Below are 17,383 nucleotides of genomic sequence, written 5' to 3' on the forward strand. Positions count from 1 at the left end.
TTATTTTACTTTAATTTATTTTATTTTTTTCTCCTAGACTGTGAAAACCTTAGTGCTAGGAATAGTGCTTGTACTTTAAGATAGTTTTCTTATTGCTAGGTCTTTTAATCTACGGAGATTTATAATTGTTTCCCAGATTATAAGAGTCATAAAACCACACCCATGGAAAGACACTAAGATAAAACTATGAAAGCAGCTCTGGTGAGGTGCTATCGTCTATTCTGATTCATACTATATTGGTATTATACACTCCAGAGGAAAACAACATTTTATTTTATATATTTTTTTCTCTTGTCTTTCTATAGTATAGACTTCCATGAGTTAACCTGAGGTTGTAGCCATATTGCTGTTCTGTTAATCTAAAAGTTTGCCTGAGTTTAAAAAAAAATTAAACAAAAGCAAAAAATATATCCCTTTCACAACATATTTTTTGACAATGCAGGCAAGTTGCTCTGAACAGACAATAGAAATCCACTTCCACATGCTGTTGGTTAAACACGAAATAAAATATTTGTAAATTGACTACTTTTTGTATCACGAAAAATAGGATATTGGGTAAGCTTTTTGGAAGCAAACATGAAATGTTTTCATTCTTTCTTGAATTTCGCACAATAAAAGGCCTTGAACAGTATTAAGATATGTTGCTAGTCAATTTTAAGGTCTAAAAACATTTCCATGATAACATCACTCCCTGGCAATATTTTACCAATACTGAGAAATATAATTTATGTGTGGAATCTTTTAAAGTGTTCTTATTACCAGCAGAAAAACAAGCAGAATTTTGCCTTAAATTTTATGGCTAGGATCACTTAACTGGTGATAGCAATAGATTTAAATGGTATAGCTAATCTGCCTATCTTGGAAACTGAGTAGGAATTGGAATTTTCTCATTGATTATGGTAGTTATTTATTTTAGATTTTATAAAGGCAGCCTGATAGCCTTTGATACAAATTGTCAGAATGGGTTCTGATTTGTGGTTAAGGAAATAGGTTTACTGTGCCGTGTTAAGACATATAAGGAATATTTGAGACTTGAGAGGATATCTAGAATGGCTAGACATCTTAAAGGCGTACCAATATGAAGACCAAAGAAAAAGTCCAGGTCAAAGAGAGCAATACTTAGTGAGTATATAAATGTATCAACATCGTGAGGTCTACTGTTAAAATAAATGTGTAAATATGTGTGTGTGTGTGTGTGTATAGTAGAGAGAAGTGCAAATTGGCAATGACAAATCAAGACTCAGTCTGTCTTTAAAAATTCAAGCAGACAGGTTGATAATCCAAATTAGGTAAATCTGCCAACATGTATTATGGCTACTGTCACCTGAATGTAGTTTGGCCAAAGGACTTCAGTATTTGTTAGGATTTGACTAGGCCAAATGACACAATTCCTAAGATATAGAGAAACTTTGTTTAAATGCAAAGTACGTAGAGTACTAAGCCTTAGCTACAATGTGTGTGTGTGTGTGTGTGTGTGTGTGAGCACGTGCCTGTGTGCACACATCCAGATCCATATTAGTAGCATGTGTGACTTGAGACCAAGTCACAGAATATTGAAGTAAATATTTTTCTTTCCAAAGACTGAAGGTTGAACATGATGAAATGTTCATGGAGAAGTTGGAAAGGAGAGGAGGTAAGAAAAATCTTAGACCTTTACAAATATTAACATTGTCTATGCTACTTTTGGGGATTTTCCAAGTTTCATCGTAATATCATTTTGTAGAGTACTTCCAAATGACATTTCTTGAGTGAAGCAAAAATTGCAGTTATAAGAGCTCAAGTGGCAGTCCTTTGATGTGATAATATTAACCTTCTATCAGAGGAGTAACGGATAAGCTTTTTATAAGAACACCATTCATACTATGCTGGCAGAGGGCTTTTGTCAATGGGTCAACAGAGCAGAGAAAGCAGCTGCTAAAGATTGCTGCAGAGTTTATTATTCACAGAACCTCTGCTCCTGGCATGACGTTTACACTGGTACTCCGGCTACAGAGACACAGAAGGTGGGTCAGAGGTTCTGCAAAGGAAGAGTGGCATTGGGAGAACATGCTGTTTAAAAAAACTTCAATGCTTCAATGAGTGGCTCAGAGATGCTCTTAACGCTTCTCATCACAATACTTAAGATTATCAAGATTAAGAAAAGGAAAATGAAGTTTAGCTGTAGCATCACATTTAGATGTTGGTATGCCAGCGAGTCTTTGAATATGCAGCATTACTCCTCTAGTCAGTTTTTATTATGACAAATTAAAAATATTGTCACAAATTAGTCTTCATTTACGCCTTATTCCAACTCCACTGCCTTCTGCACACACTGGACGTTCCCAGAGCTACTCAGGCTTTTCCTAACTGCTACCCTCTTTGACTCCACACTCTTGACAATGTATTTTCCAACAGTTCCCAGAGTGATAATTAAGAAGAAAATTGGGCTCTCTTACTCTGCAATGAGAAATGTTTTAGTGGCTTCCCACTAAAATAAGAATAAAAGCACACTTCTTACAATGTCCTAGGTAGCAAGAAAAGACCTCTTGAATGCAAGGAGGGCATGCTACCAACGCCAGCGCCAAGAGTTATTTCATGGTTGATTTTTAGTAGCCATGGTAATCTCTTTTCCTTGGGCAAGTGACCAAATTCTGACAGGTAAGATGTACAGAAAGATGTTCTGGGTAGGACTTTGATTACACACACATACTTGTTTCAAAAAGGGGAAAGCCCTTTACCATTCTGCCCCTTATAACTGACTTAAAGTACAGTAGTCAGCGTGTTGCCATCAGGTGAAAGATTTCCTTCCCAATGGTGGTAGAACACAACAACAGAAGAAAGGAATCTTTAATGACACTGCTGTGCTGCTGACTCAATAACAGAAAACTTTACTCTGGACACATTTGAGAAAAATTAATCTGGTGGTGGTAGTCTTAGTTATGTTTTCTGTAACTTTCATGTTTGTTCATTTCAAACTCACACTTTATCTTTTGTAATTGTCATAAAGACAAAAACAGTTATTCTTTCATTCATTTCTTTCCACGTGGCAGAAATTTCAACCACACGTTATTCAAAAATTTGTGAAATAAATGCATATGCATAACCTAGACTTAATTACAAAGAGTATAGCACTTTATAGATTTGTATAATACACATCAGTCATTATCTCTTATGAATTTTGGAATCTTTCCAGTTTTCCAAAGATTATTCCAGAAAGACTAACAAGAAGATTGTTGGTCCTTTTAAACAATTATTATGGACAGATAAGAGGCCTATTGTGAAGACAGTTGTGTTAGTTTTGTAGGCCTGCTGTAACAAAATAGTACAAAGTGAGTGGCTTTAAAGAACAGAAATTTATTGTCTCACAGTTCTGAGGGCTGAAATTCTGAGATCAGGATATCAGCCTTGTTGACTCCTTCTGAACCTTTAAGGGAGAATCTGCTCTAAGCCTCTCACCTACATTCTTGTAGCATCAGTCATTCCTTAGCTTACAGCTAAGGTGTTACGTGGTATTCTTCTTCTGTCTCTCTCTCTATATTCTCTTTTATAAGGACACCAATTTTAGGACCTACCTTACTCCAGTGTAGCCACATGTTAACCCAACTGATAACTTCTTCAAAGACCCCATTTCCAAACCCAGGTGATGTTCACAGGTACTTGAGGTTAGGGCTTCAACATCTCTTTTTGGGAACACCATTCAGTCCATAATAGTATTTCAGAAACAAGGTGAAAAATGTTAATATCTATAATAGTTATTGTCTTAGTCATCTAGTACTGCTGTAACAGATATACCACAAGTGGATGGCTTTAACAAAGGGAAGTTTATTCTCTGGCAGTCCAGTAGGCTACAAGTCCAAATTCAGGGCATCAGCTCCAGGAAAAGGCTTTCTCTGTGGGCTCTGGAGGAAGGTCCATGTTATCAATCTTCCCTTGGTCTGGGAGCTTCTCTGTGCAGCAACCTCAAGTCCAAAGGATGCTCTGTGCTCCTGGAGCTGCTTTCTTGGTGGTATGAGGTTACCATGTATCTGTGCGCACTTCACTCTTTTATATCTCAAAAGAGATTGGCTTAAGACACTATCTTATCTTGTATACCTCATCAGTACAACTGTCGCTGATCCATCTTATTTGATCATCAGATTACAAAATGGTACACAATTATACAATACTGGGAATCATGACCCAGCCAAGTTGAGAAATATTTTTGGGGGACACAATTCAATCCATGACAGTTATTAACTTCAGTACGTATATTAATACATTACAAAGGGTATCACCGTTTTCCCCTCTCAGTTGATGATTAAGTGTATTGTGTCAGTGTCACATGTAGACATACTATGACAAATGGCCCTGAGGCTTTAATTAAACAATATTGGAGAATATTGTAATCCACAGAACAAACTTGTATATGAATTGATAATGAAGCCCATACTATCAATTGAGAACTTTTATAATTACTTCTGCAATCATTCTCTCCTGCTTTCAAAATTAGACTTTGCTTACTAATTCACTACATTTTGATCTATATTTTGGGAAATCAACCTTATATGTTTATTCCTTTAGCCTTCTATCATGACAGCTTCTGGATTTTGTTTTCCCATCTCTACTGAGAGCCTTACTAAATTGTGATGCATATGCTTCTCACCTTCAGATACTTTTATTGAGAAAAAATGCATAATTAGAAGAACTTTATAATTACACGTGTGAACGTGTTTCCAAACAGATTGTTAAAAGGTGAATGGTATATGGTCACAGGAATTGCCGGCATACTCCTGAATCTGTTTTACCCATTTTTATTTCATTCTTTTTTTTAAAAAAACACTAATCAAACTTTGTTCATCTCCTGTGAATCCTAGGAAGCATAATATTTTGTGGTAACAAGAACAAAGTAAAAGACAAAAAAAAAAAAAAACAATAAAGTAATATAACTTTGTATACAGAGGTGGATTAAGTATTATCAGAAATCAACCTCTTTCAGAATCAAGGTCAAATCCTGCCTTTTGTTTCTGAATCATTCCTGTCTACTCTGGCTAATATTAATCAGTTTTTCCCAGACTTCCTATGCCATTATATTTATATCATATCATCAGGCATTCAGTTTTATAGATACCTTGTTTAGTCTTCCCAATTAGAACATTATTTTTTCAAGAAATATTTAGGTCCTGAGTTCTCCCAAATTTTTAATGTATACTGTGTTAGCACTTAATAAATGCTCAATAAATAACAATTATGCACTTATTAAATATATATTGACTTCATAATTCCTTCTCTTCCTAAAATCCTTACAACCTCTTCTTTACAATGCTGACTATTTTGTTTATAAAGCATTTAGCGAGAGTTGCTGTCCTTCTTACCTATTCTGAGAAGTAGATGCAAACTGCTTTTTCATGTCCTTTCTAGTATTCTCAGTCTGGATTCATTTCTGAAAGGTTTCTCTTTATTTCTGAGTATCACAGGAATTTTTTACTTGGATGAAGTCTGGTTCTTCTAGTGTAGAAAAACTAAACTTTAAGAAATCTAATTCATCTAAAATCTATGAATTTAAGAAAGATATTCCTGCAAATTTTTTTTATTGAAAAAAACTATACATTACTGTAATATAAGATGATAAGACTAATTAAATTAATTATTTTAAGTTCATATAAAGCAGTCATTTAATACGATGCTCCAGAAAAAACACTTAATAGCTTGGATTTTTTTCAATTAATTAATAAGTAAAACTTCAAAGACTCAAAGAGAATTTCATGTATAATCATATTTTTCTGAAAAAATATATGTATATATGAATAAGAATAGAAAAAGAGATGAGAATAATATATAGTAACATATCAACATTGTTATGTGAAGGAGATTTGATTTAAACCCTATTCATTTTCCTTCTTTGTTATTTGCAATTTCTAAAAAATTTTGCAATAAACATGAATTCCTTTTGTAATAAGAAGAATAATAAAAAAGAACAACCTCTTTATCAAATATCTAAAACATCAAACTAAAACAAGTCCAGAAACAAATTCCATTGAGGTACAATTCTTAAAACCACAAATTCATGCTGACTATTAATTTTAATTCCTAAAATAGCAGATTTATATTTATATTAACTTATGACTTCTGTCTTTCTCTTAGGATCTATGTTTTTGTAATATCATATTATGTAATGTAATTTTGAACTGTGTTCTTTAGGGAACACACTGAAGAAACATAATTTTTCCATACTGAGCTGGTTAGGCAGACATGTGGGAAACCAAAGCTGTCTTGCTTTCATAGTGAATGGAAACGTTGCTTCAATATACCAATGTTGAATTAGAATTCACCTCAGGCTGGTTCAGTCTGTAGCTACAATTTGATGCAGTTGTATGGGACTCTCCTTATTGATTTATCTTGCTTGAAGCTACTAAAAACTATGTGCTATCTACAATGTTTGGGGAGATAGGATATTGGAGAGGTGGAGTCTTAGTTCAGAAAGTAAAAATCAGTTTTGACGAGTAATTATTTTTCCTTTACTTTTCTCAAAGTAAACATTGTAAAATCTGATAATGAGAAAAATATATCATCTATTGATGAAACTGATCAAAAGAGATCATTTTATTTTATTTTTTGTAGTTTTTAGTAACGATTTTTTAAACTTTCATTTTCACCACCTTCTTTTCAAAAACACCAGCTATAGGGGTTGCTGTTTCTTGTTCAGTTTTGCTAACCAGCGGCAAAACAGAATAAATCCAACCATGATTGGGCTAGTTTCTAACAGGAAAAAAAAAATTGACTGATGTACTTTAAAATCAGCTGAGTTTTTCATTTTTTGTTAACAGACATGATTTTACATATCTTATTTGTTAGTTTTTGCCCTTTGTAGCTCTAGTAGTTGTATTAATTTTCTTGTATTAAGAAAACTACATAATCTTTAATTCCCAAATTTAAAAAAATAGGAATTTTTAGACATTGTACCTATCAGTCATAATCTGTTTGTTACATTAAAAACTGTGTTAGTTAGTACAATATTTTTTGTTAATAATTACAGTTTTATTTATTGCACCTTGGCTATGTCAGAACCATTCTGGTAAATAGCCTACAAGTGTTAATTCTCACCATAATCCTATGGATAGGTTTTATACTCAATTCTCTTTGATGACTAAGGCCATGCAATATTTTTAACCACTAAAAGATTCTGATCCAGTAAATAAAATTCACTTCCACAGTCATTTTCAGTTTGAAAATGGTGTATGCATCTTACCTTTCTCATGGGATCTTAAAAGCAGCTTATGCTTTCATTTTAGTTCTGCGCTTGTAGTGAAATTCCTCGTTTACCTATAAACAGTGATGTACAGAGTGATCTGAAGTGAGCTTTCTTAGTATCCTTTCACACCAATCAAAATATGTACAGGAAAAATCCCGAAGACAGATGAGAAATTCATACCTTTTATTCTTCTAATCAATTGAATAATTAAACACACTTTCTATATCAGAGTGGCTTTAAAGTGTCTATAATGTGGAAGATTCTGTAATGGTCATAAATTAAGTAAAATAAAAATAACAACCATCTCAAAGCAGACACTGAGTAAAAAATCCTGATTTACTTGAGTCTGCCCATCTCTCTTACATCTTTCATTCAATTCTACTCAAATTGTAGTAATAAATAAGCAAAATAATCCATGTGCACAGAGTTATTAACTAAATTGTGCACTATCCTGAAGTATAGAGTGGAGAGTAATTGCGTCCTTGATAAAATACACTGAATGTAAAATGTTTATGGCATTTTATTGTTTACTCTTCACCTCTGATATAATGGAAAGAGGAGTCAAACCTGATAAAAGCCTACTTTACTCCTTGTAAAACGTGATATATGGATGCATTTATCACTAATCTTTCAAGATTGCATGAGATACTATCTTTCTCAAAGGTTTAGTGACTGCAGAAATGTCAACATGGCTGCAGTGATGTGAGACAGATTTGCTATTAATTTTGATGTATTACGTTTGAGGATGTACTGAAGGGTAAGTCAGCATCACTAATTAAAACTTTATTCTGTATAAATGTAAAAAAATATCTTCAGTCTTTCATGTTATTTTCTGATAGTGTGCAGATAAGTTCATACACTAGCTTGAACTGTCAAAATAATTTATATATATACACATACATACATACATAAATGTCAATGAAACTCAGGAGGAAGATAAAAATTTGCTTTCAATGTGACATTTTTATGCCAGCCCTTGATTTAGATATGCAGAGGTAGTAACACAAGTTGGTTGAAAGTAGCAATGCAGCATACTTCTAAGCATGATGTCTCATTTATGTTCAAAATCATGTGGATGGAATCAATTAGGAGAAACAAGTGAGTTCCAAGAAGTATTTTTCAAAAAAGCTGCAGAGTTGCTTAGTAACCTCATACTATACTTCATTTCCCAACAGAGCTGTAAAGCTGTCAGAGTTGGTAATGGATGACTCCAGAAATGAATCAAGCCTCATGTGCTCTGTCAAGAACATACCATATTAAATACAGTAGATCCCACTCTCAGAAGTTGTGCGTACGTGCTTGGTAATACATGCAGCAGGACAGTGACCAGGGAATACGACTTTTAGTTGAGCTTTGACGTGAAAATCTTGTTTATTTTCCTTACGTATGTTGTGTTGCCATAAAACGGCGTGTGGTGTATCCAGCATTACTCTAGGGAAAGCATTCATTCAAGTGGTTCATCCTGCAATATCTCTTAGCATTCACTTTCTCCTTTCTGGCAGATCTTACTGCCATTTACATCTCTTATGCTTTGCATTTTAGGATTTCACAGATAAAGTCACATATAGTGTTAATTTGCCTGGACTTTGTTCAGGCAGCCTTCCATCCACTAATATAAGTTATATTATTTTGTATACGCTGTATTCACTGAATAAATACTTTTAACACAGTCTATGGATATAAACTAAGGCCTGCACACAAAAATGCAAATATAAATCTAATATACATAGAAAAAGGATTATTCATACTCATAATTCATTTAGACACAAAACAGCCTGTGTATTTTGATTTTAATTTTCGCAACTCTTAATTCTTTATTTCAATTTGCCCAAGTAGGGGGAAAAAATGTTGACAAAATGCCAAAGTGCCTTTTCTGTATTGTAAAAATTTGCATATGAAAGTTCATAAGCAAAGAAGGAAAAGAAAGATAGAGGTGCATTAACTAACTACCTTCATCAAGTAACAACTCAAATGACAGATCTTGATTTCCAAGCTAAAGATCTAAAGAGAAGAAAATCCCCTATTATCTCTGACTTACAGTTATTTGGCACATAATCATTAAATTGTTAATTCTCATAAAACCTTTGTGAGATATATTGGGAACAATCATTATTCTCATTTTTTGTAGGTAGGAGATTTTGGAAATATCTGGTTAATAGGCTAGCACGTGGCTGAATCTTAGGAAATCAAAGAGTTACATGTATTCTTCATGGAAATATTTTACAAATAGGTGCTACAATCAATTATGTGGTTAATAACCAAGAAGAAGTTTATTTAAAAAAAGTAAAAACTTTATATAGTTTATGTTCAATGTCTGTACCTGTGACTGGGATCATTTCGAATAGTTCCCCATGTTCTCAGACAACTATCCACCCTTTGATTGTGGTGCTAAAAATACAACTGTAATAAACCTTCTATCAAGACACATGGAACAAGCATATAGACCATTCCTCCTAAAAGTGGAACTTAAAAAAAGAGATACCCCAAAAGAGGGAGATCAAGAGAAAATTACAAATCACCAACACGGTTGCCACAGATCTGAGATTGTTGCCGTACAATGCTTCCCACTACGAGTACACTTGAAATAAAGCATCCTTAAAAATCCGTTGTTGTTAGGTGGTACCGAGTCAGTTCTGACTCATAGCGTCCCTAAGCACAACATAACAAAAACACTGGCTGGTCGTGGGCCATCCTCACAATCTTTGCCATGCTTGAGGCCATTGTTGCAGACACTGTGTCAATCCATCACGTGGAGGGTCTTCCTCTTTTTCCCTGACCCTTTACTTTACCAAGCATGATGTCCTTCTTCAGGGACTGGCCCTCCTGATAACACATCCGAAGTATGTGAGACAAAGTCTTGACATCCTTGCTTCTAATGAATATTCTGGCTGTACTTCTTCCAAGACGTATTTGTTCATTCTTCTCGCAGTTCATGGTATATTAAATATTCTTCACCAACACCATAACTTAAAGACATCAATTCTTTGGTCTTTTTTATTCATTGTCCTTAAAAATCTAGAGATAAAAAATAACATTTAACACTCATTTTATTTTTGTTGGTCTTTGTCCATCAAAAAATGCAAAGAAAGCTATTAAAACATTTATAGCCACACAAAAAAGGTAAAGAAAAGGTCATAGTTGTCAGAGTAGAAATTATTGATTATAATGTCATTATATTCTCACTGTGATATAAAAACATGTTGCAAAGTTACAGTGTCTATCAATAAAGTCTGCGACTAGCCAGTAATTCATGCAAGACAGCTATTCCAAGTATTCGGTTCTAACTGCTCTGTCCTCAGAGGGTATATTCATGCAATCTGCTTAACCAGAATGGGCTTACTCCATTGGTTGCCCTTATTGGGAAGTACAAAAAGGAAATACCTCTTACCCATAATAAATGCACAATAAACGCCCTGTTATGAACTATATATGCATGGTTTTCTAAGTTATGAGTTACAGAAATGGACGACTTTGTTATCGTTAGATTTGAAAGAACATTTATAGGATCATTTGCTGAATTTGAAGGATTGGTCAGTTGTTAGCCAACAGCTGAAGGAAGCAAACTGTGATATCTGCTGTCATCTCTTATTCACACATTGACAGTCTTAATCCAGGCAACATAGAGACAGATATAGATTCCTTCATATTTATTTCCTCAAGAAATCCAGTAACACTAGACTTTTATGGTTTTTTTCTGCTTGAGAGTAGGAATTTTAATCTCATATCATATACTGCGTAATTTTAGGTATCTCCAGCAGATAATGCTTTTTATCCAATTTTTGTTTGTTTGTTTGTTTCTCCTCTGATTCTTCTACCACGAGCACTCACCAAAACATTTAGAAGCACATCCAATAGAGTTGGAACTAATCATTTTAATTTTGGGGGTGGGTTGTTTTGGCATGCATTGTTGTTGTACTTAGTTGCCATTGAGTCATTTCTGACTCATGGCAATCCCCTGTGTGCAAGGTAGAACTGCTCCCTAGGGTTTTCAAGGCCTTTCAGTAGCAGATTTACAAGCCTGTCTATTGAGGCACCGCTAGGTGGGTTCAAATCCCTAAGCCTTCGGCTAGTAGTTAAGCCCTTAACCATTTGCACCACTCGGGGACATTTTTGACATGTAGACAACATAAAATGTTTTCAGGCAAGTAATAGCTATTGCATTTCACACTGCACCTGACACTGTAACCATTACAAGGATGATCCTCGATCTCATATAAAACAAATGAAGTTAGCATTTTTTTAATTGAATTTTGCAAAGGCAGGGTTCACAGCTCAAGGAGTCTAGGTAGCATTTCTAAAGCCTCAGAACTAGTAACTGTGGTGGCAGAATTATTATTCTTACCTGTCTGACAGCAAATGTGCACGTTCCTTCTGTGGTATTAGGCTGCCTCCCTGAAAAGAAATGAAAGAGAAGGGCATTGCTAGTCACTGTGAACAATCAGTGCTCCCTCAATGTGCGGTATTTCCAATGAAAGCATAAAGGTAGGGTATTTCCATCAAAAGGGTCCATGTTACACTGCATTTGACATTAGTGCTCGAAACTCAACTCTGCTACTGAAATGATGTGAAAATAACTTTTCTAAGCCCCAGTTTCCTCATCTGTAAATGACAATGGTTTCCAAATCACAGATCTGTGGTGAGAATTTGACAAGTAAATACTTATAAAGTAATTAACACTTGTCATAAAGTAAATGTTGTACTCACTTTGATTATAGTTATATTTATTTCTAGGGCAAGCCACAACTACTGTTTTGAAAACTCTGCATGGGTTGGGATGACAAGATCCTTCTCAGCTTCTAAAAAGGGTCCTTTGTTTTGTCGCACCTATCTCTAAGGAACCCTTGTGGTGCAGTGGTTAAGCACTTAACTAACTGAAAGCTCAGTGGTTTGAATCCACTCAGTTGCTCTGCAGGAGAAAGATGTGGCAATCTTCTTCTGTAAAGATTACAGCCTTGGGAACACTATGGGGCAGTTCTGCTCTGTCTTATAGACTAGTTATGGACTCAATGGCAAAGGGTGTTTTTCTATCTACTAGCAAAATGTATGAAGAAATTGGAGATTCAAGGTGGCTAAGCTTCTGTAGGGGCCCTGGTGGCATAGTGGTTAAAGAGCTCAGCTGCTAACCAAAAGGTCAGCAGTTCGAATCCACCAACCCTCCTTGGAAACCGTACGGGGCAGTTCTAATCTGCCCTACAGGGTCACTATGAGTTGGAACCGACTCAACAGCAATGGGTTGGGGGAAACTCTAGGTGGCAAAAATGGTTAAGCACTTGACTACTAACTAAAAGTTTGGTGATTTGAACACATCAGAGGTACCTCTGAAGAAAGACTTGTCAATCTGCTTCCAAAAAGTCATAGCCTTGAAAATCCTCTGGAGTACAATTCTAGTTTGCGACGCATGGAGTTGCCATGAGTTAGCAACAACTCCACAGCAACTGGATGGTTTGGTTTTTAGTAAACCTCTATAAAACTAAACCAAACCCGTTGCCATAGAGTCAACTCCGACTCATAGCAACCCTTTAGGACAGAGTAGAACTGGCCCGTAGGGTTTCCAAGGAGCGGCTGGTGGATTTGAATGGCTATCTTTTGGTTAGCAGCCGAATTCTTAACCACTGCACCACCAGGGCTCCAACCTCTATAAAATGTTATTAAAACAAACAAACTCACTGGCATTGCATCAATTGCCTCTCATGGCAACCCCCTGTGTTATGGGGCAGAATTGCTCCATAGGGTTTTTGTGGTCATAACCTTCACGGAAGCAGATTACCAGGCCTTTCTTCAGTGGTGCTAGTGGCTGGGTTCAAACCACCAACCTTTATGTTAGTAGTCAAGCAGAAACCATTATATAGGTAGTGAAAAAGACTTTTTTAGAAACCAGATCTCTTGAATCACATGTTAGACTACACAGAAAACATCCTCTAATCTCTGCATTAGTTCATTAATTCACCAGACTGATGTCTTATGAGCTGAGGAAACCCTTGAGTCACTAAATGAAATTACATATATATACCTATTTTTTTAAATTACAGTAGAAAAAACAAGGGACATACAATAGAGATAATCACAGCTTTATGTAAAATGTATTAAATCTAAAAACAAGTCAATATAAAATCGGTGAGAGCAAAGTGAGTGAGAAACGACTTAATCCTACAAAAGTGAATAAAGAAAAAAAATTGTATATTAGTTTATAAAATAAAATTGTATCTATTCCTTAAAACAAAGAGAGAAATATAGCTTCGATGATTATTTTAACATAGATTTCTCATATCTGGGTATGTAAAGAATAATGTGGCTAGATATATCATATAACAATATATTAGGAAAAACAGCTGCTCAATTGATAAAGAATTGGTAGCATTATCAGTGTGAAGACAGACTGTAAAAGGGGAAGTACGGAAAAGAATTCCAATTCTATAAGTTCCTGTATTTTGGCAAACACTTCTTCATAGACACGTGGCCTTAATAAATTTTTGACTTTGGGATTTTCTAGAAGAGGTCATAGGAAAACAAATTTCATTCCAGGCTTGTAATGTATTTTGGTCAATGGCATGTAAAAAGTAAAACAATAGAAAGCATTTACCTGTTAAAATTTGAAAAAGCCAAAATCTCAAGTTGGTCTACTATTACTTGTATCTGGTATGCGTTTATAAGATCATTAATTATCCTAAGCAAATCAGAGATATACTTGAAATAATTAGCAATGATTTTATTATTAATATGTAGTCTCCATGGTGTCATTTATCTCAAAAGTCATCAAGGCTGAGTATTAGATAGAAGATTCTGTTAAATGTGGCGTTAATAGAACTAATTACTTAATTTGGACACATTAATTTTGGTTTGAATAACAGTATACCTATTTATATTCATTTTTAAGTTTTCAATATTTATTAATATCACAGTGAGAGTATGTTATCTCCCCTAGTTTCAAGCTTGTCTAAATACTTAAGTATATATTTATATTTACTCCTTTATACGAAATTTTGAAAATTCTAAGCTGCATTCTTTCTTGACTTTCTAGAAAGAAATTTCCATTTTAAGTTTTTTCGTTACCCAAATCCTGATATTAAGAATCTTGAGAAAGTAAATTCCAATAGATGCACTATTTCCAGTGTGTGTGTGAGAGGGAAAATGTTGATTCGTTTCTCACTCACTTGTATCTGTTATGTATTTGAATATCTTCTTTTAAAAAAAGGATTTTAGGTTTTGTGAGAATTGCCACTCTTGATGCTTATTTACTAAGAATTTATCTATTCATTTTGCTACAGAAGGAAACAAAATTGAAAAAGAAAATACAGATGCTGCTGTTACAATACTTAGAGCTTTGTTAACTCTTAAGTCACCATTAGGAAGGAAAATAAAGTACATTAAAACCAGAGTTACAGAGAACTGTCAAGTGGCCTATAAATGTTATTGAGTTTAGTTGCATGTCTATGATTTACAAACCCAATATCGTGTATTTAATTTTTTCTTTCAAACACGTAGCCATGAAATTACTGGTTTTGTTCCTTTAATTATTGTTCTTTGTTATAACTAATAGATTGTAAACAAAATATGAAATTTAAATTCAGATATTGAAAATATTAAATCAAATCTCTGTAATGCTAATGCAAACATGGGGGATAAAAATATCCAGGTCTGCTCCACGCCACAATAAGTCAACTTTATCATTTTTTGAAATAGTTAATTTTCCATGTGATTTTGACTTGACCTTTTAGAATTTTAGCTGTTTCTGTAGCAGTGTTTTCTTGGAATGCTTTAAAAGTAAATCTCCAAAGTTGTAAAATATTTATTATTTATTCTTATATTATTTGAGGGTTTATGTATACATTTTTATGATCATAAGTTTTGTATATTTTAATTAAGCCATTTTATATTAGGAAACGATCTCATAAGAAATGTTACATGTTCAGTAGTACATAGCTAGTAAGATAAAAGGAAGAATGTATACTCAGAACTTCTGACACTTATTTCCAAATTGTTCCTTGAATATTCATATTTACTATAGTTATTTCTAGTTTATAACTTGCATTTTTGTACAACTTGTATTTCTATATATTTTTATTCCATATACACTGTCCTTTTTAAATATACTTGTATATACTTGTAATTATATAGAGGCTAAAAAACTCAACATAATATTAAGGTAAGGTATATATAAAGTTATATTCCTAAAACAAATTGTCAATTGTTTCTTGTTCTTTTTCACAGTGTGTCATATGTTTATACTATAAACCATTACAGGAGTCCTAGTGGCGAAGTGGTTAAGAAATCGGCTGCTAACCAAAGGGTCAGCAGTTCCAATCCACGAGCTGCTCCTTGGAAACTCTGTGGGGAAATTCTGTCCTGTCCTATAGGGTCACTATGAGTCAGAACCGACTTGATGGCAACGGGTTTGGTTTTTGGTTCTTGTCCCCATTCCAAAGAAAGGTGATCCAACAGAATGCGGAAATTATCAAACAATATCATTAGTATCACAGGTAGAATTTTGCTGAAGATTTTTCAAAAGTGATCACAGCATTACATCAAAGATTCAAGCTGGATATAGAAGAGGACTTGGAACAAGGGATATCATTGATGTCAGTTGGATCTTGCCTGAAGACAGAGAATACCAGAATGATGTTTACCTGCATTTTATCAACTATGGAAAGACATTCAGTTGTTTGAATAATAACAAAGTATGGATAAATTTATGAAGAATGGGCATTCTAGAGGACTTCCAGAAAAATGGTGCTCTAGGCAGAAGCACCATGCCGTCCCTCCACAGCAAAGACCTGAAAAACTAAGCCAAACAGAGAAAATAGCAATCCTGAAACCCTAAAACACCAAATGAAGAGATAAAGAACTCACCAAGCACCAAATGGAGTGAGAAAATTGACAGAAAACAGAGAGCAAGGAGAGATTCATGCAGAGGTCCCCTATCAGCTAACACAGTGCAGATCCGCCATCTTGGACTCCTATCAGAGACCAGCAAACAGGGAGTAAGAGAAAGCAGCTTCACGGAGCTTCCAGTAGGAGATAAAACAACCAATAATTTGCTATATACGCTTTCCCAGCCTTCACCATTCTTCACTCCCACTCGGCCTCCTCTGCTTCCCGCAGCCACAGTCTCTTGGCCAGGAAGCACCGACTGCTTGGATTCCGCCCACCCACACTGGCAGGCTCTCCGAGTGCCATTTTTTGGCTGCTGGTGTTGCTTTTTTCCACTTCTTTTGGTTTCTTCATTACCTCTCACCACTTCCCCCTCCCTTCACTCAAATACCTGGCTCCATGCACCATCTTTGCTTCTTCCTAAGGGGCTGAGGAGCTCCATTTGAGTGTGGAAATGCTTCCGAGTCTGGGCTGCCACGATAGTGGGATCCCGGGGCTTTTGTTTATTTTCAATTCTTTGTTTTCTTTTGTTTCTTGAGTTGGGAGTCCGTTCTGGCAGGGCACGGCTACACGGCTTGGGACCTACCCCCTTGGCTTGCGCAGACATGCAGAGGGATCCATGAAGGCATTTCTTTTTTTGTGGTTTTTTTTTTCCTTCTGTTTTTTGGGGGGCTTTTCTTGGTCTTTTTTTTAAAATTTGTTTTGTTTTCTTTTCCCTCTTTTTCCATTTTTGACTTTCTTCATTACTCAGTTTCTTGTCTCTCTATACCTTCATTCCCTTCCTGTTCCCTGAGTACTTGGCACTGAATACCTCTAAGCCTTCTAGCCAGGCTGTACTGCAACATCTGGGAACAACTTCCCCAGACCTCTTAGCTGCAACGCTGGGATCCCTGGGAGCTTTCCTGTACTTTTTTTCTTTCTAATTTTTATTTATTCATTCTTTTCTTTTCTTCCTCTTCCTTTTTTTGTTTTTCTCCATTTCATAGTCTCTCATCTCTCCACTCCAACAGTAAACTCTCCTAGCACTCTTTTTTGTTTGTTTCTGGGACACAGCAAAGGCAGTCCTCAGAGGACAATTTATACCAATAGATGCACACTTCAAAAAAGAAGAAAGGGGAGAGTTCCAGAAAAATGGCGCTCTAGGCAGAAGCACCACGCCATCCCTTCACAGCAAAGATCCGAAAAACTAAGCCAAACAGAGAATACAAGAATCCTGAAACCCTAAAACATCAAATGAAGAGATAAAGAACTCAGCCAAGCACCAAATGGAGTGAGAAAACTGACAGAGAATGGAGAGGGGGGAGAGAT

Source organism: Trichechus manatus, unplaced genomic scaffold (genome assembly GCF_000243295.1).
Source record: "Trichechus manatus latirostris isolate Lorelei unplaced genomic scaffold, TriManLat1.0 scaffold00034, whole genome shotgun sequence".
NCBI classification, from domain to species: domain Eukaryota; kingdom Metazoa; phylum Chordata; class Mammalia; order Sirenia; family Trichechidae; genus Trichechus; species Trichechus manatus.